At 38.7% G+C, this 27,060-nt stretch overlaps 1 non-coding gene across 1 annotated transcript; it reads right to left on the reverse strand.

Annotated features, from left to right (window-relative positions):
* Nucleotides 1-6,820: 6,820 nt before the first annotated feature.
* On the reverse strand, nt 6,821-6,942 carry LOC134371407 (U6atac minor spliceosomal RNA). The gene has a single exon (XR_010022832.1). It is a non-coding gene; the product is annotated as a U6atac minor spliceosomal RNA (small nuclear RNA).
* Between the last annotated feature and the right edge of the window lie 20,118 nt (nt 6,943-27,060).

Below are 27,060 nucleotides of genomic sequence, written 5' to 3' on the forward strand. Positions count from 1 at the left end.
TCTCATCTGGAGCTGGGACACCCTTCTTTTCCTATCTGTGGATGTCAGAACTCCAGGCTCTCTGGCCTTTGGACTCCAGGACTTAAACCAGAGGCTCCCTGGGTTCTCAGGCCTTCAGCCTCTGACTGAGAATTATACTATTGGTTTCTCTGGTTATGAGGCTTTTGGACTTGGACTGAGTCACGCTACTGGCATCCCAGGGTCTCCAGCTTGCAGACAGCTTATCGTGGGACTTCTCAGCCTTCATAATCAAGTGAGCCAATTCTCCTTCTCCTAATAAATCCCCTCTCATCTCTCTCTCTCTCTCTGTCTGTCTATATAGCTCCTATTGGTTCCGTCTCTCTAGAGAACCCTGACTAATACAATTATAAACCTTACCCAAACTCTGGCCTTTCATCTGCCTCTTCAATTTTCTTTTTGGGTGGCAGAAAAACAATGGATCCCTCCTAGGCAATACAATTGAATTTTTATGAAGGCATCTTAATGCCTGGAAAGGACAATTTGTGTGGGGGCTTTTGAGCAGAGCAAAGTTGGTGGGAGTAGTTTAGAGACTAATGTCTTTGATTGGGTTTCCACATAGCCTGTAGCAGAAGCAACGTAGAGAGGAGCGAAAGTAACCAGGAAGAAGGAAGGAATAATTTAGCAGGCATTTGCTATGATCTAGCACTATGTGCAGTGGTTTTCCTTTGATTATTTTGTTCAATGGTGAGCCACGTGTGATATATGTTTTCACAGATGTTTTCTGAGGCTGTCATGTCTTAGATCATTTTGGTCCTCAGATATTTTTGTCAAGTCGAGAGCCTTATATTGAATTCATTATGATACTTTTCTTTGGGTTTCCGTGAAAGTAAAGCCTGTGACAAGGACTTGAGTGCAGGCCGTTTATTTGGTAGATGACCCCAGGAAGCAGGTGTGCAGGAGTGAGTGGGGTTATAGTCAGCATAAGATTGTAGTATCGAGGACATTGTTGTAGGCATCAAGGGCTTGATCCTGCTGAGATTTCATAAGAAATGTACAGAATGTTTTTGATGTTTGTCTGCCTGAAGGGCAGGAAGCTGGGTCATCTATCCACTGGCTCTCACTCCCCACTGGCAGATGATTTCCCTGAAGGTGTTAACTCCCCTACACTACTGGACTGTGCCCAAGCATGGGCGAATGGGTTCCTGAAGTATCAGAGAAGGCCCTGAGTGGAAAGCAAAAAGACATGCAGATTATGTTTGATGTGGGATGTGGTAAGAAGATTTAATCTGAGATTTCACATATTGTCCACTGCAGTTCTCCTAAAATCAGAGGTGAACTAGGATGTGGAGTACTTAAGATGTCTGCTTGTGAAATAATAAGAAATATAGATAGATATAGGTATAGATGTAATGGTTTCTGCTCCCAATCTCTGTCACAGAGATCCTAAGACCTTAGTGATATACTGGGTTAAAGGAGCAACTTTTGTTCTAATGAGGCGACTCTTGGTGGGCTCCTGGGTGAGGCTGGATACCAGCAAGACTAAGCCACGATTATAAGCTTGGGGCTTTCAGCCCCAACCCTTGTTCTCTGGAGAGGGAAGAGCTGGAAATGGAGTTAGTAATCGATTCTGGCGACATGATGAAGCCTTCAGAAAAATCCTCACACTATGGGGTTTGGAGTGATTCTAGGTTGGCAAGCACATCAGTGTGTCAGGAGGGTGGTCCACCCCAAAATCCATGGGGACAGAAGCTCCTGTACTCAGGACCCTTCCAGACTTTGCCTTATGTATCTCTTCATATGTCTGTCCATCTGGGTTCTTTATTATATCCTTTATTAATAAACTGGTAAACATGAGTAAAATGTTTCCCTGAGTTCTGTGAGCCACTCTAGCAAGTTAATCCAACCAAGGAGGGGTTCATGGGGACCCTTGATTTATGGCATGTCAGCCAGAAGTGCAGGTCACAACCTGGGCTTGTGACTGGCACCTGAAGTGGGGGCTGTTTTGTGGAACTGTAGGACTCGATGCTATCTCCAGGTAGATAGTGTCAGAATTGGATTGAATTATAAAATACCCAGTTGATATCAGCTGGATAATTGTTGGTTGGTGTGTGGAGAAAACCACCTGCACGTCTGGTGTCAGAACTGTAGCATTGACTGGTGTGTGACTAGAGGGGAAAAAGTTTGTTTTTTCCTCTTATGCTGCTATAATACTTACTCTGGTTTATTCATCACTCCTTTTGCCCATTCATCTGTATTTATCCATCTATTCAACCAAATGCACTTATTTAGCACCCATTGTATTCCAGACACTGTACTAAGCATTAAAGACACAATAGGAAAGCAAGATATGATTCTCCTCTTTAAGGAGCGTATATTTCATAGAGGAAACAAATAAGTTCATAAAAATTAGCAGGAGTCAATAAAAGATTCTATAAAAACAAATAGCAGGGGCACTTAGTCTTGGAAGAGTCAGAGAAGACTTTTCTTTCTGGAAGAAACAGAATATAAGTGGATCAGAAAGCCTGGCAGCGGAGCCTGTTAGGTTGTACTATGACTGGTCTTGCAGTACTCAATACAGGTTAGCTGAATTGGTTGGAATTCTATTAAAATTTAGCCTTTAGCAATTTCACCAAATTATCATGAAGTGTTAGAATTAGTTTTCTGCCATAGTTTGAATATTCAGCTGGGAAATTATTGGTTGATTAAGTTAACATTTTCATTCTATGGCTATCTTTTCTCAACTGCCATTTCTTTTTTTTTTTTTTTTTTGGCTGAATGCACACCTTTGCTGAAAAACCAGAAATAATATGAATACAGCGACCTGAGTGTTGCTGATTGTCAAACTTGTAGGCAACTTTGAAGTGAGGAAGTGCCAAAGAAAAAACCCTTCAAGGAGGCAGGGATTAATTAGGAATTGCAAACTGTCTGCTATTAACAAGGACCAAGAGGTTTCTTGCTGTGTAAGTGGATTTCCTAGGTTTGCCTGATTTGGAGTTTAAACAAGAAACTGTTTTGGCTGTTGATGTCATGCTCCAGAATGCCCAGATGTACTCTCCCACAGGGCAGTCTCAAATGGAGCCTGTTTAGCATTGCTTGCTGCTGAGAGCAGCTTCAGCTTGCTTCTGAGGTGTCACTTTCTGCCTACTGTGGGAAATTCTTCCCAAATGGACCCTGGCTGGCATCTTGCCCCAGCTAAAATTGATGTGGTATAGTCCTTTGAATCTGGGCCTGGGTCCAGCATATCAGGAGCATAATTCTCGTGTGACAGAGAAAGATGCACACAAGGGAGCTGCATGACATTATCACTGCAGTCACTTACAAACCTAAAGTGGCAGGATTATATGGAAGAATGGACATTAGTTCTAATGATCATCTCTCTTGCTTTCCTATGGAGAGAAGATTCCCCGGGCATATGTGGAGAAATTCATTCATTACTTCATTCATCTTTTCAAAAATATTTCTTAAGTTGCCATAATGTGCTGGGCACTACGAGGAGCTGGGCATATGGTAGTAAACAAGATATGGAAGGCCCCTGCTCTCATGGAGATTACATTTCATGGGGGGTGAGGCAGACATAAAATCAAATAAATAAGAAAATAATCAGATTGTAAGTGCCATCTAGAGAAGTAGAGTGTGATGTGATAGGGAGTGCCTGACTGGATTTTATGAAGGCTGGCAGGTGCAGAAAGTTGGATTCAATTAGTGGAATTACCAAGAAGTGGGGAATGAGTCTGGGTGATGATGGGTGACTCGCATTTCTGATGGTGACGTGATTGTGAGGGGGGGAATCATTTGTTGGGAGAATGTGAGTAATCAGCTTAATCTGGATGGGGTATCATCAGGGTATGAAGGGCATAGAGGATAAGCAAAAGCTACCTTAGACTGAGAGCACAAGCCTCTGAGTGGCGCTGAGGTCTCATGATGTTGCAACTGGGAGGGGCAGTCCCACTTGTTGGAAGGAGGCCAGCAAATGAAACTCTTCCTTTAAGAGGTGCAGTGTTGTGTGAGATGGGACACAAGATGCAGATGCTGATTCTCACTTGGGCAACTGGGTGACAGAATTGAGAGTGTCTCCACTTTTCAGGAGAATGAACTCCCTTCACACATACTTTCATCACCCTCTCTTCAAGGGATCTATTCTCATAACACTTGCAACATCTACGACTTTATTCCTTAGGGAAGATGCAAGAGATGCGTGATTTTCCCACCCTGTGTATACATCTGCTAAGAACTGCAGGCTTGTAAGCAAATGTCCTGTCTCCTTCCATGGCACAGCAGAAAGCAAAATGTACATACTAATTTTTAAAATATAGTATCAATATCTTAAATTTCTCTGTTTTATATATATCTCTTATATCTCTTTCCAAATGTCATCTCCTTAGAAAGGCCATTTCTTACCATCCTATGAAATACCCACTCCATCCCACCCATTTGCTCTCTTTTCTCTATTATTTACTTTCACTTTATTTGGGTTTACTTTATAAATTTTACACTGACTTCTTGAGTTGGATGCTTAACACATTATTTTTCAATTTTTCCCCCAAAACATAAATTTAAGATTGTGAATTTGTCTCAAGTATGACATCAGATGTATGCCAGATAATTCTGGCATATAGTATTTTTTAAAAGTGCTGTTGAATTCTATTTTTTCCTTCAAATTTCCATTATGATTTAATCTTTGAACCACCGATTATTTAATACTTGTGTTTTAAGATTTTCAAAAGTATGAGATTTGAAGGTTATTTTGCTGCTTATTTCTAATTTGATTGCACTGTGGTCAGAGAATGAGGTCTGTATTATGTCAGTGCCTTGGGTTTGTTGAGCCTTGCTCAGTTGTATTGAATTTGATCAATTTTTGTAAGTGTTTCGTGTTTAGTTAAAAAGAATGTATGTTCTCTAATAGTTAGTGCTTGATATTATATATGTCTACTAGATTACTCTTGTTAATTGTGATATTTAAATCTTCTCTGTCCTCAAAATTTTTATTCATTTGATTTCTCAGTTTGAGAGAGAGTTGTATAAAATTCCCTCATCAGGACTGTGTATTTTTAATTTCTCTTGGAAATTATTTCCCTCATATTTTAGTTTATGTATTTTCAAGCTATGCTGTTAGGTGCTTACAGTTTCAGTATTATTGTGTTTATAATGAATTTTCTTTATTATTATGAAATGTCCCTCCTTTTCCCTGGCAATACTAAAAAGAAGTCTTAAACTTCTATTTTTTCCCCTAATATTAAAAATGTGACTCCACCTTTAGGAAGTCTTTTCTCAAAATAACTTTCTACATAATTTTAGTTTTATTTTTTGGATGCTTTATAGTTGTGTTTTTTTCTTGTTACCACATATAGGTTGACTTTCAATGAGCTGTATAATAGTCTCAGTTTTGTGCTTTTTTCAATAGTCTCAGCTTAAATGATAATTTTATTTTGATTATTTGTTTACTTGGACTTTTCTGCCATCATAAATTGTGCTTTTTATTTATCCCACTTTTTCTTGCTTTGCTTCTAGTTCTTTTACACTTCTATTAAATCAATAAAGTTTTTTAAAAAATGTATTTCTTCTGGGTTTCCAATATTGCATTCTCTTTATAATCTTTAAGGCTTTTTTTCTTAAAATTTTTAACATGCATTCTTAAGAAAATATAAATCTAATCAAACTCTGGCAAATTTGCTGCCCTTATACAATACAATGGCTGCTAAATGTCCTAATGTTGATTAACTCTCCCATATTTAATGCTAATGTTGCTTGGTTATATCAGTTCTATTTTTGTGTAAGGTTGGCTTCTCCAAGAAGTAGAAACCAAGGCAGAATTAGATATGTAAGAGATTTATTGGAGGAAATGAAAGATAAAGAAGGAGGTAGCAGGAGAAGATAGGGCAAGACTCAGACCATCATGAAGGATTGACAACTGTGAAAGGAGAGGTGGAATGAAGGACTGGGTAGGAAGAAACTTAGACTGTAATGCAGTTCTGAGAAGGCTTTGGTCAGGATGGTGGTGCCTTGGATTGAATTGTGTCCCCCGAACTCCATGTATTAGAAACTTAAACCCCACTGTGACAGTGTTAAGAGGGTGGGAAGTCCTATTATGGTAATTGGAAGGTGGGGCCTTGAAGATATGATTAGATTGTGAGGACCATGCCCTAATGAATGGATTAATCCAGTGATGGTTTAATGGTGGTCATGGGCATGGTTCTGAGGGCTTTAAAAGGAGAGCATGTGAGAATCTCTCTCTCTCTTGCTCCTGCCCTTCTTGCAATGTGATACCCTGTGTTGCTGAAGTCACCACCAAAGAAGGCTCTTACCAGATGTGTTCCCTAGACTTTGGACTTCTCAGCCTCTGAAATTGTAAGCAGTAAATATTGTTTTGTTATAAGTTACCCAGTACCAGGTATTTTATTATAAGCAACAGAAATGGACTAATATAGATGGGGAGTTCCTAAGCAAAAGTTACCCAGTAGAAGAATTTCATGTATGGCCTGGCTCTAGTAACCCTGAGACTAAACCTCAGAGTAGATGAAGTGGTGAGTCCAAAGTTTTATTAGCTGGGGCTGTCAGTTAACTACACCCTCTTCAACGGATTCTCTTGAAGGGTGATCTGAGTGGCACACCTCCATGGCCTCCACAGCCTTGAACAAATATTCTCAGATCCATTTTCTATTTTGCTTATTCTCTCTTCAGTTCTGTTTGACCAGCTGTTTAACCTAACCATTAGATTTTTACTTTCAATTATCACATTTTTCATTTCAGGGGTTATATTTTTTATTTTTAAAATCTGAATAGTTTTCTTTTTCATTGTCTTAGTCTTTCTTCCTTTATTTATTTTTAGTTAATTAACTTCATTATTCCTTGTATAAAAGCTCAAAAATGATGGTTAGATGCCATGAGGTGGTAATGTCTTAACCGTATATGTGTTGTCAGGCCCGAGGGCCTCTTCCATCCTTGTCCAGGGGAGTGCTAAACTTCTCTCCTTTCATACAACACTTCTTAGTCTTTTTTTTGTAGTTTCTACACTCTTTTTATCTCTTAACCAATTTTAATTATGCTTATTTTATAATTTATACTGTCTGCCTCTCACTCATCCTGGACAGTTTTCTAACATGTCAAACTTTGATTGTGAGCTTATCTTCTGCTGGTATATATATATATATTTTTTCCAGAGGCAATTCAGGGCAGACTGATTTGACACTGCCTGATTACCCAGAGATAATCTGGGCTCAGGACATACTTACTTAATTCTCAGCTTGGAAATTCTTATAACACCCAAATGAAACTCAAAACTCATGTGTGGTAAAATCTTTGGCATATGGTATATTTATTTTTCCTACTCATGGCAGAACCAAGCTTCCTTGTATTTTCTACTGGCAGATGGCTTGAGTTTCTTCAATCTTTTTTCTACTGAGGATGCAGCTCTTTTAGGGCCTCAGGTTTATGGAGGGTCTTAGATCAAATTTCTGTTTTTCTTGGGCCTATGTTCTTTTCTCCTTCCCCTGTGTGTGCTTTAAAACCAAAGCCCTCAGCCATCAACTTCTGTGTCCAGGTCTCACTACTTCCCTTATTCCATCCCATGTCAGCTTATACTTTTACTATTTGGGTTTTCAATTTCACCTTTGTTTCTTGCATTTTTGGGATATTTCTTACTTTCATACAAGCTTAGCTATAATTTTTTAAAGTTTTTTTTTTTTTGAATGGCTTTTCTGAGTATTTGTAAAATGAGGATTTTTATACTGTCTCATTCTGCTGGATTTCTATCCCAGACACTAATTCTTTAACCTGACTTTTTTTTTTATTAGTACTTAGTACTCTGTCACAGGGTGAATTCTCTAGAAGCAAGTACTAAGATGATATTTGGGGTTCATGTTGTTTATAAGGAATTAACCTGTGAATGAAAGCAGGGATCAAGATTGGGCAGAGAAAGAAGTCAAGCTGCAATGTGGGCCTGATATACCTTGGCCAACCGTTTGGGGAGCTTTGGAGCAAATACTACTTGTCAGGTGTTCAGTACCAAGCCAAAATGGTATTAGTTCTGTGTCTCCTTTTCTCCCACACAGTCACTAGATGCAGACACCCTAGGAAAGGTATGACCTTGAAAAGGTCAGCAAAAGTGGATCCTGAAAGAGTTGACAGATGGAGCTGTCTGCTGGCCACACACCCTGCAGCTGGACAGTGAGTTTTTCCTTGAAGGTGGATCTGGACAGCACCTCTCTGTGTCCACCACACAGTTTTGAATTTATACTATTTAGTTACTCCTCGACTCATGTTATTTTCTTCTTCAAAGAGCATAAGCTCTGTGTACAAAGCTGAGCCTGGCCTGGTAGAAATTGAAAGCCTGTGTTTGTAAGCAGAGAATTAGGGGGGATTAGTTGAAAAGGTCTAGATGCCAGTGGGTCTTGAAGAGTAGGAAGAAAGTTTGGATTAGTTGGTGCAATAATTTTCTATTGCTGTTATAGTGGATTTCCACACACTTAGCAGGTTAAAATAGCACACAAATTTATTATCTTAAAGGTTTGTAGCTTGAAAGTCTGGTTCTTCTGCTCTTGGTCTTACAAAGCTGAAATCAAGGTTTTGGCTAGACTGGGCTCTCAGCTGGAGGCCCTGAGGGAGAATCTACTCCCAAACTTATCTGAGTAGTTGGCAGAATTCAGTTCCTTGTGGTCGTAGGACTGAGGTCTATTTCCTTGCTGGCTGTAAACATGTACCTTCTTTCAGCTCTTTTAGGCCACCTGTGTTTCTTGTTACCTTGCTACCTTGCTTGAACCAGCTTGAGTTGAGTCCTTCTCATGTTTTGAATCTCTCTGACCTTCCCTTCTGCTGTATTTCTTCTGCTTACAGCCACAGAAATTTCCCTGTTTTTAAGAGTTCATGTGATTCGATTGGGCCTACCAGGATAACCCAGGATAATCTCCCCATTTTAAGATCCGTAGACTTAATTACTTATGCAAAGTCTTTTTTGTCATATGACATAACATATCACAAATTTCTGGTGTGGACATCTTTGGGAGTCGTTATGCTGCCTACCACTGCCGGGAGCAGAAATTTTAGGAGAACGTTCTGACATGATAAACGTGGCATTTTAAATGGAAGTTTTCTCAGCAGTCAACTAGAGAATAGATTGGGCTAACAGTGAGTAAAGTTGCTATTCTAACATAAGCTGAAACCATGAGGGTCTGGATGAGGGCAGGCACAGTAAAAATAAGTAAAACATGGACTTCAGTTAAAGTATGGAGGAATGTCTGCCCAGATTTGCTGGCAGATTTATGGAGGATGGGAGAGGGTGGTGAGTTACATGACATACTGTGCCTGAAAGGTGACAAGTTTGGTGTTGAGCAGGTTCAGTAGTCTCACCCTATTGCAAGACTGCATTATCCAGACATCATCAAAGATTTACTACAACTTCTCTCTGGCACAGAGACAGGATTACATGGAGCAAGACTCTACATACATACATCTATTTCCATTCTTGACACTAGAAACACTCATACTAGAAACGCTGAGAACAAACAATAAGATCCAATTACCTACCTAGATAGAGAGAAACAAAACTGCAGATGGCCAAAAGAAGTTTCTAAGCCCTAAATTATGTACCTTTGGCTAGAGAATGCAATCTACAATTCTAGGCTACACACTTATCTTCCACAGTGTGTTTTACTGAGGTTGATATTAAAGATAGTTTGTATTCTCTCGGTATGAGCCAATTGGAGACTGGGGAATTTCCTTTGAAAGGATGTTAAAGTAAAATCAGCTTAAATAATAATTTTGTAGGAGCGTAACATGTATACAGATATTAAGAAGTGCTATATTTTTATTCTTATTGTATAGATGATAGAAACAAAAATGAGTCATCCAAAGGCTTAAAGTGAGTCTGCCCAGGTATTACCTCAGTTGTCGCCTGCTTTCACCAATACATTCCTGGCAGAACTGGAAAAAGTACACAGAACGAGCAGTGTCCCAAAACAGAAAAGTCATGTTTCTTTGTTTCCAGGGCTGAATTCTCTGGAGTGAGCTGGTTTTTAGCATCTTGCATGACCAGTAATTCTTTTAATGCCTGCGGGCCTTAATCTTGAGGTTGCTCATGTTCATGTTGTCGAAGAGACTGAGAGAAGTATTTTGAGGTGGAGAACAGATGGCAAAAGGGCAGGAAACATTTGGGGGGAAATGGACCAACCAGAGTGTCTAATTGCACAGAAGTGGTATACTTTTCAGTAGTTGGTGGATGTGCTCATGTGTTCTTTCACTCACTGTGCAGGCCATTTTTTTTTTTTGTCTCATCAGCAAATGCCAATGTTCATCCTATTGATAGCAAAAGGCAGCATTACTTTCCACTGGGGTGTACAGGACAGGTTTTATGGTTCCTAAAATGACACCATGCAGCAGCAACCTTGCCTACATTTATGGATAGAAATTACTTGTTTGGTGGCTGAGACTGCAAGAGTTTGGGCAAGTGGGAGGAAAGAGAGAAGAGGCAGTACTGGGTGTGCCAGGTGAGAGTCTCAGAAACAGCAGCAGAGGGAAAAAATTGATTGGCAAAGGCTGGGGTAATGCAGGGACCTGAACCTGGGGCTGAGGTGGGTATCAAGAGATCTGCCATCCTTCTGATACACATGAGCTATCGTCTCTGTGCACACGTATGCCCTTCCTGGGAGCTGATATTAAAATTCTAGGTGGAACAGTGAGGTCCAGAAAGAGCATTTAAAGAAGCAAAAATAAATAAATAAATAAATAAATAGATGAATAATAAAGAAAGAAAAAAAAAAAAAGAAAACTAAGTAGATACTCTCTGAAAACAATTCCTGAAGCCATCAGTGGTAGGACAAGGGTGAGTGAAGAAAGGGAAGAACTTCTTAAAAGCATCTTCCCTTTTCCAAAGGCATCAAAATGAAGAGACAGTGAGGCTTCAGGGCAGTGGGGAGAGGAGTGTCACCTATTGAACATCAGTGGAGTAAGAAGCTTCAGGAGGATATGAACCTATTTGCATATTTTCTAGAAATGTGTCAAGAAGAGTGAGAGCATCTCTACATGCAAAACTTCACCCAAAATAGATCATCTGAATGAAGGAAATATTATTAAGGGAGCTGGCCTGCCTATTGACATTTATTTAGCTCTTTTAGAATAAAATACACATTGGCAAGAGCAGTTGGAAAAAAAAATGTGTCTGATTTCCAACCACAAGAAAAGGCAAGGAATTCAAAGCCAAGAAGTATTCTTGGATTGAACTTTCATAGCGCCTTAATTTAGCCAGCTGGAGAAATGCTTTTTCAAGTATAAAACTATTTAAACTTTCTAAAGGGAAGCTTTTCATTTTGGTTTTAAATCTGGACTTTACTATAAAATTGTCCTTCTCTTAATTTGCTGAAGGACCTCCATTTTTTAGTGATGGTGAATATACTTCTGAGGGGCAGGGTGGTGACCCTGTCCCTGTATACTTAGCACTTACAGTGCTGCTTCCTTAGCAGGTAGTGGGGGATTTTTGACAAAAATATGAATAACAGTGCTGTAGATCTGTATAAATCATCAGGGACATAGCTCAAAAGCTTAATGTTGAGTAAAAAAGCAAGTGGCAGAAGGATATGTACAGTGTGTTACTTCTGATACATAGATAATTATGAAAAATTCTGAAGAAAATTATGTATATTATGCTACTGGTTGCCTGGTGTAGGGGAGTTTCCTTTTGGGCAGAGAATGAAGAGGAGAAATGAGAAGTGAGATTGGTGGTTGTTAAAAAAAAACTTCAGTCCTTCTATTTCCTTCCCCTCCCTTCCCCTCCTCTCCCCCTCCCCTCCCCTCCCCCTCCCCTTCCCTTCCCCCTCTCCCTCTCCTCCCCCTCCCCCTCCCCTTCCTTCCTTCCTTAAAAGAATGTGAACACAAATTGCTTGGGCAAGTTTATTTAAAATTATAAACATCTGTGTTCTAGGAAAAAAGATAATTAACTGAAACAATATATGTAGTCATATATGTGTGTATGTATGTGTATTTATATATATAATATGTATATCTTAGTGTTCAGTGTATAAAAATGCCAGTATTATGACAACTTTGAGATGACACTGATGATCTTATGTTTCCCTATCAGGTATTCCCTTGAAGAAAACAAATAAAGAATGAGAAAGAAATACAACCTGTATTTCAGCCATTAGGGCAAGAATTAGGATATGGAAACACATGGAGCAGAGAACTAAAGATGAGAAAAAGACACATAAAGGGACAAATGGTGTAGGAGAAGACTGAGTAGAGAGAGTGTAAGCAGAGAGAGTAAAGACAGTCAAAAGCACACACACACACACACACACACACACGCACACATACGGATCTCATGGCAAGTCAATTACATTATAAAGTTGGTTAAGCCAGTTGGTCAGTATCTTGTAAAACAAATAATTTGAAACTGTGGATTTTAAAATTTGAACCAAATAAGTGTCATAAAAATCCATTAGGCTAAAGTGTGGAGAAAATGAATCTGTAACATTGGCTTGACCTGAAGCCATGAAGCATTTGTATCATACATTTGACTAAAACATTCTTCTTTGTGTCTGTGTTTTCTGTTGCATGAGGGCCCAGAGAGGACACTGGCCCTAAGAGAGTATGGGAAGATGACCCACCAGCAGAGGCTTTGATCTATGAACATAGATGTCAGCATTACAGGGACAGATACTCCTTTCTGGTTAAAAGGCAGCTTTTGTCTGGAAAGTTCCCCTGCAGCAAAACACAGATCAAAGCACATGTATTAATAGAACTGATGTGGGCATGAAGATGTAGCCCCGTAACTGATTATTGGTCTATAGTCTCACACTGTTCTAGGTCTTAAAATGAAGCTACATCAGTGAGGCCATATGAGGGGAATATATAAGAGGAAAGTCGGTGTGGCAGGGAATGCATCCATGTTGGTTCACATTTTGTTTTTTGGTTTTGCATTTCCATGCTTTTCCTGTCTCTACCAACACTGTTCTCATCTAATTTCAATGCTTTAAATGAAAACAGATGGGTTAGCATTTGTAAATTATATTGGAGGCCTCTCCTTATCCACTTTCCTCTTCTTTTAACTGGCCATTTACTTTCAGTGTATAATAGAAAAAAATATGTTGGATACAGAATTGGGGGATATAGGGATAAGAAAAGACAAACTCTAAAGAAAGGGAAGAAACTAAGAGGTTGTAGGGAAAAAATGATCTTTGGTGCTCCAGGGCATCCCACAGAAGGCACCAACCTCAAGTGGGTTTGCACTGGTGACCTTGAGTCCCTCTATTGCTGTAAAAGCTGAGCAGATATTCTGCTGAATACAGCAGAAATAGAGCTCCTGGTGGAGAGTTGTAACCAAGCTGAATAAATCATGGTTTCATAACCTGACCTGATTTCTTTTTTCTGTAGAATTTTGTGCTCCTCTAATGGAAAGGTTTTGGAATATAAGGGTATGTAGGATTTCCTGAAAACAATTAGAGACTCTGTAATATAGGCACATCTAATAATAAATATGAATTCTTTGGCAAAAATAAATATGAGGTTTTATTGATAAGCTGATGGTTGCACAGGAACTGTGGGCCATATTGATTTTAATAAAACATTAAGTGGTTTAATTAAATCATTAATTCCACCCTTAGTTCCATTTTTCAAAAGACACTCAATATAAAAATAAAATGGTCTCTTTTTTTAGCTGCTTCTCTTTCCTCTATAATTCATTAAGATGAGTCTATAGATTGACTTATTGCTATTCTGCCATAAAACACTTGCTGCCATTTCAAGAATGTAGCACTTTAAGCAGGATAGAAGGAGGTATTGATTTTAATTGGACATCTTCCTTCATTTTTCATAAAAGGATTTTTTTAGAAAAATCTATAAAATGTGTATGAATGTAGAAGTTTATGTCACAATATTATAATAGTACTGAAATAATTGTTAGCTTGTTTCTCAGATTTGTGGGGAAAACTTATAAAAGGTGTGTGAACAATCTAAAATGCATATAGTGGAAGTTATCATGTATTAACTTTTAAAATTAATTTTTATTTTATGAAAGTAATACATGGAAATAATTTTAAAAATCAGAAGGCTTATAAAGGAAATTAATAATCTTCTGTCTTGTCCCCCTATACCCGAGTCCCACTCCCCAGAGGCAGTCATTTCTTCGAGTGTGTATCTACATTTTAAAATAATATGCCATCTTAGCCTAGATTCTCTAAAAACAGGTTAACTCAAAGACTAATACTCTAATATTTTATTTGGGTGGTAAAAGCCCAGGGAGTGAAGGTGAAGAAAATGGGAAGTGAGGCAATGAAAGCTACAAAACAATTCCATGAGTCACCGTGGCGGACATTTAGCAATCATGTCACCTTAGCATGTGGACTTCTCTACATGGGCTGGGGTGAGTAGCCCCACCCCAAACACTGGGTGCATGGGAAAAAGCAAGGAGAATTGGTCTGTTTGACCTCCTCCTGTCTCCCTTTTCCCTTGGGTTAGGGTTCACTCCATGGGAAACTAACTCTTTTGTACTTCAGTCACGTCATCAGACCCCTGGTGGCCACTCAGGAAGACTTATCCCACACCCTGAGGTGTTGCATCCATTGAAGTCCAGGAGTTGGGGGGTGACCTGGCTCAAAGTGGTTCAGCACATGGGGTGTGTGGGCCATACAGGCACTGGGATTCATCTTAACTCCAGCCAGTTGGGGAGCTTGGCAAAAGTGGTGGCGTGGGGTGATGGCTCAGCCCAGGAGGCAGCACCTTCAGGAGTGAGAAAGCAAGGTGAAGGGCTGCACAGTACACATACTATATTTTATTCCTTGATTAACCAAGTTAAGGCATTAAATATTGACTTCTTGACATTGGCCTATGAGTATTTAATGCTCTTACGCCTCCTTTCTTTTCATTCCTACTCCAATATAGTTACATAACAATTTTTGTTTCAACTCATAGCCAATGTTTGTATTATTATAACTAGGTAAATTAAGTTATTGCTGAGCCAAGTATATGATTTCTTTCTAATACAACTTTCATTTTTCCCCACAACCGTGTTTTTATTTGCATAGTTTTCTAGGTAATTGTACTAACATTCTCTTTTATGGCTGGCAGTGATCTTTTTTCTAAATCCTCACACAGATCAGTTAGTATATAAATTCCATTATTTTCTCTTCAAACCTCTTTCCTGGAGCCCTGGGTCCTCCTACTTTAATCTGGACTAATTGCTTTCTAAGGATGATGTGGAATCCTTGTTTTCTGGACCTCATGTTTTACTTTTTGAGTACAGTGACAGTGGTTTCCTAAGATAAAGGTGGTAGACAGACACTTCTAGTACCCCTCCGTAATCAATTTTCCTCTCACTCTGGACAAATGGAAGGTACATTTGACTGCCTCCTTGCAGTTATGTAGTTATTGACTAGTTTTGGCCAATGGGCTGTGAGTAGAATCAATGTGTGCCTGTTATAGGCCAAGGCAATTTCCCTTCCAATAGAGGAAGCCTTGTTGGTAGAAGGTCACAAGATCAGAAATAAGCCTGGACTGCTAAATTCCACGGAAGACATTTACCCTGGAGAGTCTCCTAGACTTACACAAATTCTGAGTGTGTAAGAAAGAAAGTTTTGCAGCATTAAGCAATTGAGATTTTGGCATTGCTTGTGACCTGGCCTCTCCTGACTGATACAGAATGGCTTTATGGGAAATACATTTTTGAGTGCTTCCAATTTGAAAAATTTCACCCTTACATTTGATTATAGCTTGGCTGGCTATAGAATTCTAGATTATAGAGAAATCTTATGCTATTCTAGCTCCTATTCCTTTGTATGTAAACTAACTTTTCTCTCTGAAAGCTTTTAGGCTCATTTCCTTATCTCTTGTATTCCAAAATTTCACCATAATGTGTTTTGGTGTACATCTTTTTTTTTTTTTTGTCTTTTTATTCGTTGTGTTGGGCATTATAAGTGTCAATTTGGAGATTTATGTCATTTGTCATCTCTGATAAAATTTGTATTGTATCTTTGATAATTTTCTTATTTTTTTCTTTCTGTAATTCTTATTAGTTGTATGTTATGAAGCCTAGAATTACCTTTTTCTCATATTTTTCTCTTTTATTTTATATTTCATTTATCTTTTTGTTCTACAGTATGGAAGAAATCTTCAATTATATCTTTCAATTCTTCTACTGAATTTTAGAATTTAGTCTATTCTTTTAAAATTTATATAAGTTCTTTCTTGTCTGTTTATATTTTATGGAATTCTATTTTTCTTTTATTTCTCTGAGAACATAATCTAAATATTTTTGAGTTTGTTTTGTTCTTCCCTGCATTGCCTGTTTTGGGGGGGTTCTTTTGTCTTCTGGCTTTAAAAAAAATAAATCTTTCATTTTTGAGTTTTTCCTAAATGGTATGGTGCTAATTTGCTGTCCAATTACTTAAGTATTATGCACTGAGATCTTAATTAGAATGTGTGTGCCTAGATGGTACTTGTTGACTTAAAAGCTGTGGGCTAAACTTTTTGGTGGGAGAATACCTCCAAATATAGCATCTGTCGATCTCTTCTTTGAGGCTATTCGCTTTCCTCAGAGAAGATTCTCCTAATTGCCTATCTGGCTGAGTGCAAGCCTGACTGTCAGCCTTTTTGGAGAAGGGTGGAAGGAGGAACTCTCACCTTTGAGTGTGAAGACTTTGTCCCAGTTCCCCAGATGCCTAAGTCTGGAGACTCTCTGTTTCAATTTCTCACAGAATAAATGTCCTATGGTGGGAAGAGAGAGAGTGGTTACTGGGTTGCAACCCATGGGAGAAAGGTGTATGAAAGAAAGTGAGCCGAAATGCCAGGTACTGATCAAGCTTTATTAAAGGAAGAGAATCTGCTGGGCTGTACTCAAGATGGAGAGCAGCAACTGGCGTTGGGGTGGGAGGGCTTATATAGGCTGTCAGGAAGGCTGATGTAATCAGGGAGGGGTTTGGTGCTGGTGTGGAGGAGTTTCTATTTCTCAGAAACTATGAGGTTTCTCCTAAGGGAAAGGCTGGTGGCCATTTTGTGCTGAGTGTGTGTAAAATGGCGCTGGTCACGTCCGCAATGGCACCGGTCACGTCCAAGATCCATCAGTGTACCCATGGAGGGGTTAAACTGGAATGGGTTATTGGGACACAAGAAGGTGGAGGGGGACATCTGCACAGAAGGGCAGTCGGTGTGGGGTGTGAGGAGGACAGCATCCATATAGAACATGGCTCAGCATGAGATCTCTGGGTCTGGTCAGGTGAGGAGTTCCTCCTCTAGGAGGGCTTTGTGCCACAGGGTGTTGGAGCCTGGGGGGTGAGGAGGGCATTCCCATTGCGGTGGGGAGGATGCCTGTCTATTTTGTGGGTTAGAGTCTGAACTGGCCAAGGAAGGCTTCTGTGATGGTTAATTTTAGGTGTACCTAGAAACCTGAAAAAACATTATTTTGGGGTGGGTCTGTGAGAGCATTTCCAAGAGAGATTAGCATGTGAGCCTGAGTGGACTAGGTGGGGAAGATCTACCCTCAATATGGGCAGGCACCATCCAATCTGCTGGGGGCCTGGAGAGAACAAAAACGGAGGGTGAATGTACCACTGTATCTGCTGGAGCTGGGAGACACTCTTCTCTCCTGTCCATGGACGTCAGACTCCAGGCTCTTCATCTTCTGGGTTCCAGGACTTGCACTGGTGGCACCTCTGGGCTCTCTGGCCTTTGGCCTCAGACTGAGAATTAGTCTGTCGGCTTTCATGGTTCTGAGGCCTTTGGACTTGGATGGAGCCACACTACCAGCATCCGGGGGTCTCTAGCTTGCAATGGCCTATTGCGGGGCTTCTCAGCCTTCATAATCATGTAAGCCAATTCCCCTAATAAATCCCTTCTCATATATTCATGTATATATTTTATTGGTTGTGTCTTGCTGGAGAACCCTGATTAATACTAAGGTACTTCAAAAAGTTTGTGGAAAATTATAATTAAAAGATAATACAAATCTTTTACAAACTTTCTGAAGAACCCTCATATAGCTTCTAGGTGGTGATAGGTATTGAGTTAGTTTTCTAGGGCTGCTGTAACAAATTACCGCAAACTTTGTGGCTAAAAACAACAGAAGTTTATTTTCTCACAGGTCTAGAGACCAGAAGTCCAAAATCAGTTTCACTGGGTTGAAATCAAAGTGTTGGCAGGGCTACATTCCTTCTGGAAGTTCTAGGAAAGAATCCATTTCCATAATTTTTCCATCTTCTAGAGACTATCAGCATTCCTTGGCTCATGGCCCCGCATTACTCTACCCTGTTTTCCTTGTCACATCTCTTTCTCTGATTCTGACTCTCCTGCCTCTCTCTTAAAATGACCCTTGTGATCATGATAATACAGGTAATGGATTATATAATCCACTTAATAAAATCAGAAACCACTAATCCATACTGATATGAATAACTAGTAAATTAATAAGTGGAAAATTTGATGAGGGAAGGGATATTTGGGTAGTTTCAAAGTAACTTTGCACAATCTTCTTATTAGTTCCAGGGGGACAAAGAATAACTTTGCATAAAGAAGCCTGGCAGACACCACCTTAATGAAATGACCAAAGTGAACATTAATAGTAATGGTCTGAATACAGATTGTATGCCACCTGATAGGACGCAAAGAGAAGACACAGCTCCACATCTGTGAAATTTTTAAGTCATCTGTGAGTAAACTTCAGAGTAACCAACATTGAAGATAATGTGACAAAATAACTAATCTGTAATTCTCAAAAGTGCCCAATTCATGAAAGACTGAAGAGACAAAACAACTAAATGCAATGCATGACTCCGAAGTGTAAAGAACATTATGGGACATTGGTGAATGGGATCTGAGGATTAGTTGGTAGTGACCTATCACTGTTAGCATTTTGGTTTTGATGACCATGTTGTGTTTGTGTATTAGAATGTCTTTGTAGGAAGTACACATCAACGTATTTGAGTGTGATGAAGCCATGTTGGCAACTTATTCTCAAATGATTCATAAATAAATTTCTTTGTACGGTATTCATAATTTTCATATAAATTTGAGATTGTTTTAAGAAAATTACAGCTGCTGCCCTGGCTTTTGCCAAGCAGCTCATAGCAATGCTTCTGGATCAATTATTGATCATTCCTTGGACAAAGGGGAGTATGGGAGAAGGCTGAAGTAAAGTTCAAAATGAGGGAATAAAAATTTATAGGGAAATATTATTCCATTGACTGCTACCCACACTGAGTACTGTCTCCCAAGGTTGATTATTTTCCACCCAAACTCCACTTCTCTCATTTCAGCTCCCATCAACCCTCACCATTGCAGCTACAGGACCATGGTTTACTTTTCGACATTTTATTGCCAATGCCCAGCTCAGTGCCTGGCACATAGGAGGCTCAATGGCCATTTAAAGAATTAATGAGTGGTGGCTTTTGGAAATGAAGTTGGCAATGAAGTCTTAGAAAATAACTTAGTTTAACCTTCATTTAACATTCTCCATTAATATGAGAACTAAGCAGTAGGAGAATTTTTCATTTGTTTTGCTTTCTGTGTTGTAATTTTTAATGAGATGATTCTATTTATGCCCCTCCATCTGCACACATTTTCCTGAACAGTCCCAGGCGTTTAGCTTCCTGGAATACTTCTGTGTGGCAAGTTCTTTTTATTCCATATCCTCTTACTCTTACCTGTTATAGTTACTATCAAGAATTTGTGGAAGAAGATGCTTCTCCAACTTCTCTTCAACATGTGACTCCAGGTTAAGGGACTTTTCTTGGGTCCTCATGACAGGAAAACTTGATCAGTTTTACTTCTGGCCAAACTCTTACTTGCTATGCAAACCCCCTCCATGATCATCCCTAAATTCAAATCCTAGTAGCTAACACTGAAATTCTAATAATAGCTAACAGTGGTTTCTATGTGCCAATCACTGTGCCAGGCCTTTTTATGCATTAGTAAATTACTCCTTATAATAAGCTTACGAGATAGGTACCATTTTAACATACATTTTATAGCTGAAGAGTCTTATCTCAGATGGAGCTTTTAGCAATGACTCCTAAGTCTTCATGGCAAAACTGGGCTGCCAAGGAGCTGCTATTTTGGCCACCATCAGAGACCTGCTTGTCTTGTTGAACCTACCTTTCCAGCTGTCAGCTTGAGAATCAATCTTATAACATGAATGCTCCTGCTCTGCTATTTCCCCACTTACTCAGTTCCAAATTCAAGTCCTGTATTTGCACATTGACTGACAGAACCAAAAATCACATCTGGAACCCAGGCTGCTATGAAATCTAGGAAATGTCCTCCTCAGCTTTCCAGCTCTGTGGGATGGGAAGGAATACAAAAAGGGCATTGGAATAGATCTAAAGCAAGCTAATTCTCAGGATGTGACAGAGGGAACTTCATTGCTGGCATTGGTTTATGTTGATATGTGCCTGCAGCTAGTTTACACATTGATTATCCTTAGCACACCTATCTGAATGAGATCTATTTCCGTAATTTTATGATACCCTTTCTCCTTTTGTCCTAAAAGCCCTAGTAATTTCTGTCATGGGTAGTGTATTTCATTGCTATCTGGTTTAATTTTTGTAGAATCACAGGCTTTCTAGTTTTGAGTTAGTCCATCTCTCAGCTTCTTAGTGGTACAAAGACTGGGTAGCGGTGCTCACTCTTCAGTCAAGACTTCCTGGAGGGGAATACTCATGTCTCCATGGCTGCCTGTTTTTTCTCAGTTCCATATGGAAGATATAGCTCAGCACTGTCCCATAGAAATATGTTGTGAGTCACATATGTAACTTAAAATTTGCTAGTAGCTACATTAAAAACTAAAAAGGAACAGGTAAAATTATTTTTAATAATGTATTTTATTTAACCGAATATATCCAATATTTTATCATCTTAACATGTAGCCAGTATAAAAATTACTAATGAAATAGTTTACATTTTTATGGTACTAAGTCTTCTAAATCTAGTGTACACTTTATAGTAACAACACACCTGTAGCCACATTTCAAGTTTCAGTAGCCACATGTGTCTAGAGGCTGCCTTCTTATTGGACAGTGCTGCTATGACTAGAGACACAGCTGCTTATTTTGGTTCAGAATGTGATGGCATGTGTCTTTGGGTACTCATTGTCTTATATCACTGTCAGGCAGAGGTCCATGGAAGGGGAATGAATCTGTACAAGTCACTTCTTTCAGTGATGTGGACACATAGCAGGAAGCTGGTGGCACCACCATGTTTTCTTCTCTGCCTAAGTGTTTTCAGTCTTTTTAACCATACATGGCTGAAATGTTCTAGCTAAGGATAACTTTAAGATCAGTGTGATTTCGCCTACACTTCTTAGTACCAGCTACCCTGGAAACCTTATTTCTTTCAGAGACATTTTTAGTTGGGTTGGATTTTGATATGGAGACTGTGGAGAGTACTTCTCTCCCATTTACTCTTGTAATGGTGAAATGGTGAAACTTGCAGATCCTCCGTTCAGTGAGCCTGGACTCGCTGTTTCTTTCTAGTTAAAATAGTCATTCATGATCTTTTGTTCCTCTTCCATGGAACAAAAGGTCAATGTTCAACAGAACTAGACATTTACTATTTATCACATTCTACAGCTATGTTGCCCAAACTTGTAATATGTCCTGTCTTCTATGTCCTATGCAAGCACAACATACTTGTCATGTGGGACCAGGAAAATATATTCTACACAAAATTTCAAGTGTTTTCTTGCTCTCATTTCTTGGTGTCAGTATAGAAAGGCTTTGATGATCAGTGGCCTTTGGACTTTTAAGAAAATTAACATTTGGATACCTTATCATATGAAGTAATACAGCCATTCCCATGGCATATCTCTTGCTTCTGGTGACCTAGTCATTATGCCTTTGGGGATATATCTTCTTTAAACGCATCAAGGGCTCACCATCACAGGACTGAGCTCTCAGTCTGGCAAGATTCAACCTATGGTTTTGTGTCCATGAACTGCCTTCATATCTTCAGAGAGAACAGAAGGAAACTAATGCTTTTCTCTGGGTCCTCATCATTTCTCTTTCCTCTCTATTTTCTACTTGTACTGGAGTTTTTTGCTATGCCATTGAGTTCCCTAGGTAAATCTTTGCCACTAAGATCACTATTTCCATGTGATATAGGATCTGATGTCTCTAATTTCATTATTCTTAGATAACCTCCAGAGAGCTAGATATTTCAGGTTCCAATAGACTTTAATTTATTTATCTTGAAAGTAAGAGTGTAAAATATTACTCATCCTTTTTTTTTTAAAGAAGTGTGGAAATGTTAAATGAATTGATTAACTTGAATCTTTTCCCTCCTGTTCTATCACATTCACCTGCAAATGGCTTGGCAGTTTCTTTCTGGGTCATGTCGGTGATCATTTGGTAGGATTTATTTTTAAGATAACAGGAGTCCCCTTGCTCTTTACCATCAGGGCTGGGTGTTCATCTCTCTTTTTCATCATAGTTTTTCTTTATCATCTTAGCAAGTCATTTACGTCTTTTAGGTCTCTGCTTTGGTACAAAGCAAGAATCTTACTATAAGACAAAAGAATGTATTCAATGTTCTTTGTGTATGACACAATTGAACTGACCTATGAATTAGAACTTCTGTTTTGGGTTATTTTTGTATTGGCAGAAAATCAAACACACACATACACACACACACACACACACAAATATAATTTTTTTGAAAAAACTGGGAGTTTAGGGGTACAAGTTGAGGACTTGGAAGGGAGCAAAGCCAACTTAATCATGAAGGTGTTTATTCTATTAAAAGACCCATTACCACTGGCAATAATCAACTGAGCCAAATACTTGCAGAGTAAAGAAAAAATGATTTAGCATATAAGACTTTACTATTCTAAAACTGTTCCATGACTGTATTTATCAGTGGGAAAAGTCCAAGGAGTGGTAGGGTATCAGCATTCATTAGCATCCACTTCTACTCTCACTGAATGTTTAAAAAAAAAAATTAATTTTTTCTTTTTCTTTTTTTTATGATTTTCAAACTATAATAAGTATTTTAGCAAAATGAAACCAGGTGGCAGATAGGCCTTGGCAGGCAAAAGACATGTTGGGGACATCAAGGTGAACATCTTTGGAGCAAATTTATTGTTTGTATTCATAGAAAAAATAGAAAGACATGATTTTGTAAGAAATATTGAGATACTCTCACTGAATGTTAGCACTACTACTAGTTATAGGTATTTGATAGTGTCAAGAATATGTCATGCAATTTTTTATACTTCATTTTAAAGCTGCTATAATTGGTTGAAAATGATGGAAAGTGTTTGTCATTACAATTTTGAGCAGTGAGGCTTTAATAGCTAGTCAGTTAGTTTAGGAATTCTCACACCACGAAGCAAAATATTTGAGACCTCAATGCTAGAACAGTGTTTACTTTTATAAAATTTTATCATGGTAAATTAAATCATGCATCTCTTCCCAGTTCACTTCAGTGATGGTATGAAGCCCAAGCTTCTCAGGTATCCATTATGACTTCATCTCCATACTGGGTTCAGTATATTTGCCAATCTGACACAATCTTCCCCGGCCCCTTGTGCCCAGCGGCTCCTGCCCCATGATTGGCAAACTCCTTTGCATCCACAATCACTTTTCTGATGTTCATTTGTTTTCTTTGCTCCAGTAGAAATCCGAGTATTTCAGAGACTTCTTATCTTCTGGGCCTCAGTTTAATAGACAGACCTTTCCTGCCCATTCTATCTAACTAATATCATTATCATTCTCTCTCAGAAAAAGCTGGTTATTTTATTTTTGCACTCATCACCTTTTGTGCTTATTTAATTCATTTATTTATTGAATTACTAGTTTACTGCTGGACTCCCCCATTAGAATGTCAGCTCCTCAATGAGGACAGAGACCTTGTTCACAAGGCAGCTGTTCTTCAGAGCCTGGCACGTGCTGAGGATGAATCAACCAATCAATCTTCACAGAGACTAAGAATTTGAAAATATTTTAAAAACTAATTTTATTTTTTAATAAAATTACCAGGACCTAATTTTTTACCTGGTAAATCTAGTATTTATCAATTGGATGATGGCTTATTGCTTTTTCACCAGTGTGCATGAGAAACAAAAATGCCACATAGGTTTGTCAGAGGGCCACATTTGTTTTCTGTGGTTTCTGAAGCATTTAGACTTTGAAGCAGGACATGATGGAGCAATAATCTTATGTGACATGACGTATTTGTTCATTTTCAGTAAAAAGTTGAAAGTTTCTCCTCTCTAGCAATGCACTGATTAGCACCTATATCTTCTTTAGCTGAACTGATGTACAGATGATTTTAAGCTGCTACTGCATTTGGAACCAGGTATAATAAGCAGTTCCTTAAGTAAAAACATGACAGTTGTGAGCAGAAAAGTGGATGCTGTAAGTGAAAGAAGAACCTTCATTTTTTAATGATACTTCTCTTTTCAAGACTGCAGTGAAAGGAAACCTCCATTATTAACACTGAATTTCAAGGGACTTTTTGTTCAATTACAGCCCTGTCATGGAATAGAAGAATGTCTGTATCACTTCAGGGCTTAGAAATTTCTAAGAAATTAAAACAAACAAACAAACAAAAAAGGATGCTAAATACACACACAGACAAAAATTCCTTTCAAAAGCTCAGGAAGATGTTCTCATGAGAATAAGGGAAAAAAACGGAAAACAATATCAATAGTATATTTTTGTGGAAATGTATATTTAACTAATTCACAGTAAACATAACAATACTGAGAGAACTAGCATTATACATAACTATATTATTCCAATTAGTATATCAGATTTCACATGCAATTAACACTCCAGAGGAAGGTGAGAGAAGCTGGAACAGAAAGTCCATGTAAGAGCAGAGTGAACTGCTGGATCATGTTACCTTATGTTGCTGCAAAGTATAGAGTAATACTCCCGAGAACAAACTTCTAATTTATTTTACCGCATAGAAGAATACAGTATTGATCATTTAAAAATAAAGTAATAATTACAGTGACTACAATTGAACAGATTCACTGAGTAAAACATTTTATTTATATCTCCAAGTTGAGAAACTGATGAAGCATAAAGGACAAACATGTATAATCAGAAAGTCTGAGAGGGTGATTTTAGCAAAATAAAGGATTTGGTGTGGTTCAACGGCATTTACCAAAGAAGGTTCCCATTTCAAACTCACCTTCACAATATAACACTTCATTGCTTTGCTGCCAAATCAGCATAGTGGAGCTCTATAAAAGGTCAAGTTTTGAATCCAGTGTTATATGAACAACGTTCACTTTCTCTTGTTTTATATCTATAATTTTAATTGTAGATAACTATACCCTCCTCATAATCTCAAACTACACTGTAGTTCGTTGTATAACATAGTATCTTTTAAAAGCATTGGGTAATTGATTCTACTGTTCCTTGTGAGCTTGGGAAAAGCATAGTTTCTCAAGAACTGTTGCTTAAGGAAACTAGTTTTGAAATTCATCTTTGGGTTGGGTCTACTTAGTACAAAAATAACGGCAAGGAGACTAAATATCTGAAAAGCCAAGTGACTTATTGCAGGCAATACAGCTAGTTGGTGTTAGAGCTGGTACTAGTATTACGGGCCACAGCTTAACAATGGTGGGCAGTGGCTATGTTTGCTGTGAGTAATAAAGTCCTTCGTCTCTGACACAGGAGTCTCATGTTTTCTGCAACCATTCCTAGAACTGTGGGAGCCTAACTCATTAAACTGTATAGTTGTTTTGATGGGAATCTTTGGCTTCTTAATCTCCTCCACACAATTAAACTTATGTAAGTAGGATAAAATCTCAACAGTTGGCTTCCTAAAAACTCCATTTTTTGGAAATACAATCTTTCCTCCCTCCTCTCCACTCTAAACAAACATATTTTTAGGGCTGAAGAACTCCCAGAATCTATTTTCTTATGTTACCTCACCTCCTTGGTCACAAGTAACTGGTCTCTCAATTTGTTGGAACTGAGATTGAAAGAGAAATTATTCTCTCACAGTGACTGGACCTGAGAACATACAAATTCGAATCTGTCAGCTAAAATCATGTTTTTCCATGTGTATGAAGAAGCAGAGAATACCAGTTTGTGTATTATTCATGAGGTGACATATGTCCCACTTTGCCTGGGACATTCCTCGCTTATATTTGCTGTCCCAATATAATTATTAATAGTGTCTTCTCTCAAAATGTCCTGATTTAGAAGCTACACTTGATGGTTACCTTAATCACTCAAGACTCTTTGATGGCAGATGATAGCAGTTCAACTTCAACAGCAGCTGCCTAGGTATTCTTTTGGGTCCCATTATATAAGTCAAGAGACTCAACTTTCAAGCATTTAGCAAGAGTGGAGATACAGCAATTACCTCTGCAAGGGAGCAAGTGTCTTTGAACTATGAAGGCTCCTCTCTCTCATCTTTGGTAAAAGGGGAACTCCCTTTTTGAAATGTTCTCCTATAAGTGTTGCCATGTAGGCCCTTGCTATTATCCCTGATATGCAGAGTGGCTAACCCTAACATGTTGATCCTAGATGCTATGGGTTAAATGTGTCCCCCAAAAGTTCATGTATTGAAAGCTAGATCTGCACTGTAATGGTATTAAGAGGGTGCAAAATCTAAGTATGGCATTTGAAAAATGGGTCCTTTAAGAGGTGACTAGATTGTAGGACTGTGACCGTGTGAATAGATCGATCCATTCATGGAGTAATGGATGTGGTTCTGATGGCTTTCTAAGGAGAGTAAGTAAGAAAGTTAGCTTTCTCTTGCTCAGCCCATTCTTGCCATGTGATACCTTCATTGCTGTGGAGAATCACCACCAAGAAAAAGGCCTCCACCAAATGTGCCCCCTGGACCACGACTTCCCAACCTCCAAAACTGTAAGAAATAAATTTTGTTCCTTTACAATTACCTAGTTTCAGGCATCCTGTTAATATGCAACAGAAAGGGACTAATCCACTAGGTATAATTGCTACAAAAGCTTCGCTACCCCATCTTCTGGCCATAGATTTTATGAATATGCAGGTTAAGCAATCTTCATATGTGGATACTGACAAGAACCTGTGACTACCACTGGGATTTAAGACTCACAATTCATGCACTCATGCTCTGTATCAACCAAAGTCAACTTGCAGGCAGAAAGAAGAATGAAGCAGATAAACAAAGAGCAGTGTAGCA

Source organism: Cynocephalus volans, chromosome 2 (assembly GCF_027409185.1).
Source record: "Cynocephalus volans isolate mCynVol1 chromosome 2, mCynVol1.pri, whole genome shotgun sequence".
In the NCBI taxonomy this organism is placed as follows: Eukaryota; Metazoa; Chordata; class Mammalia; order Dermoptera; family Cynocephalidae; genus Cynocephalus; species Cynocephalus volans.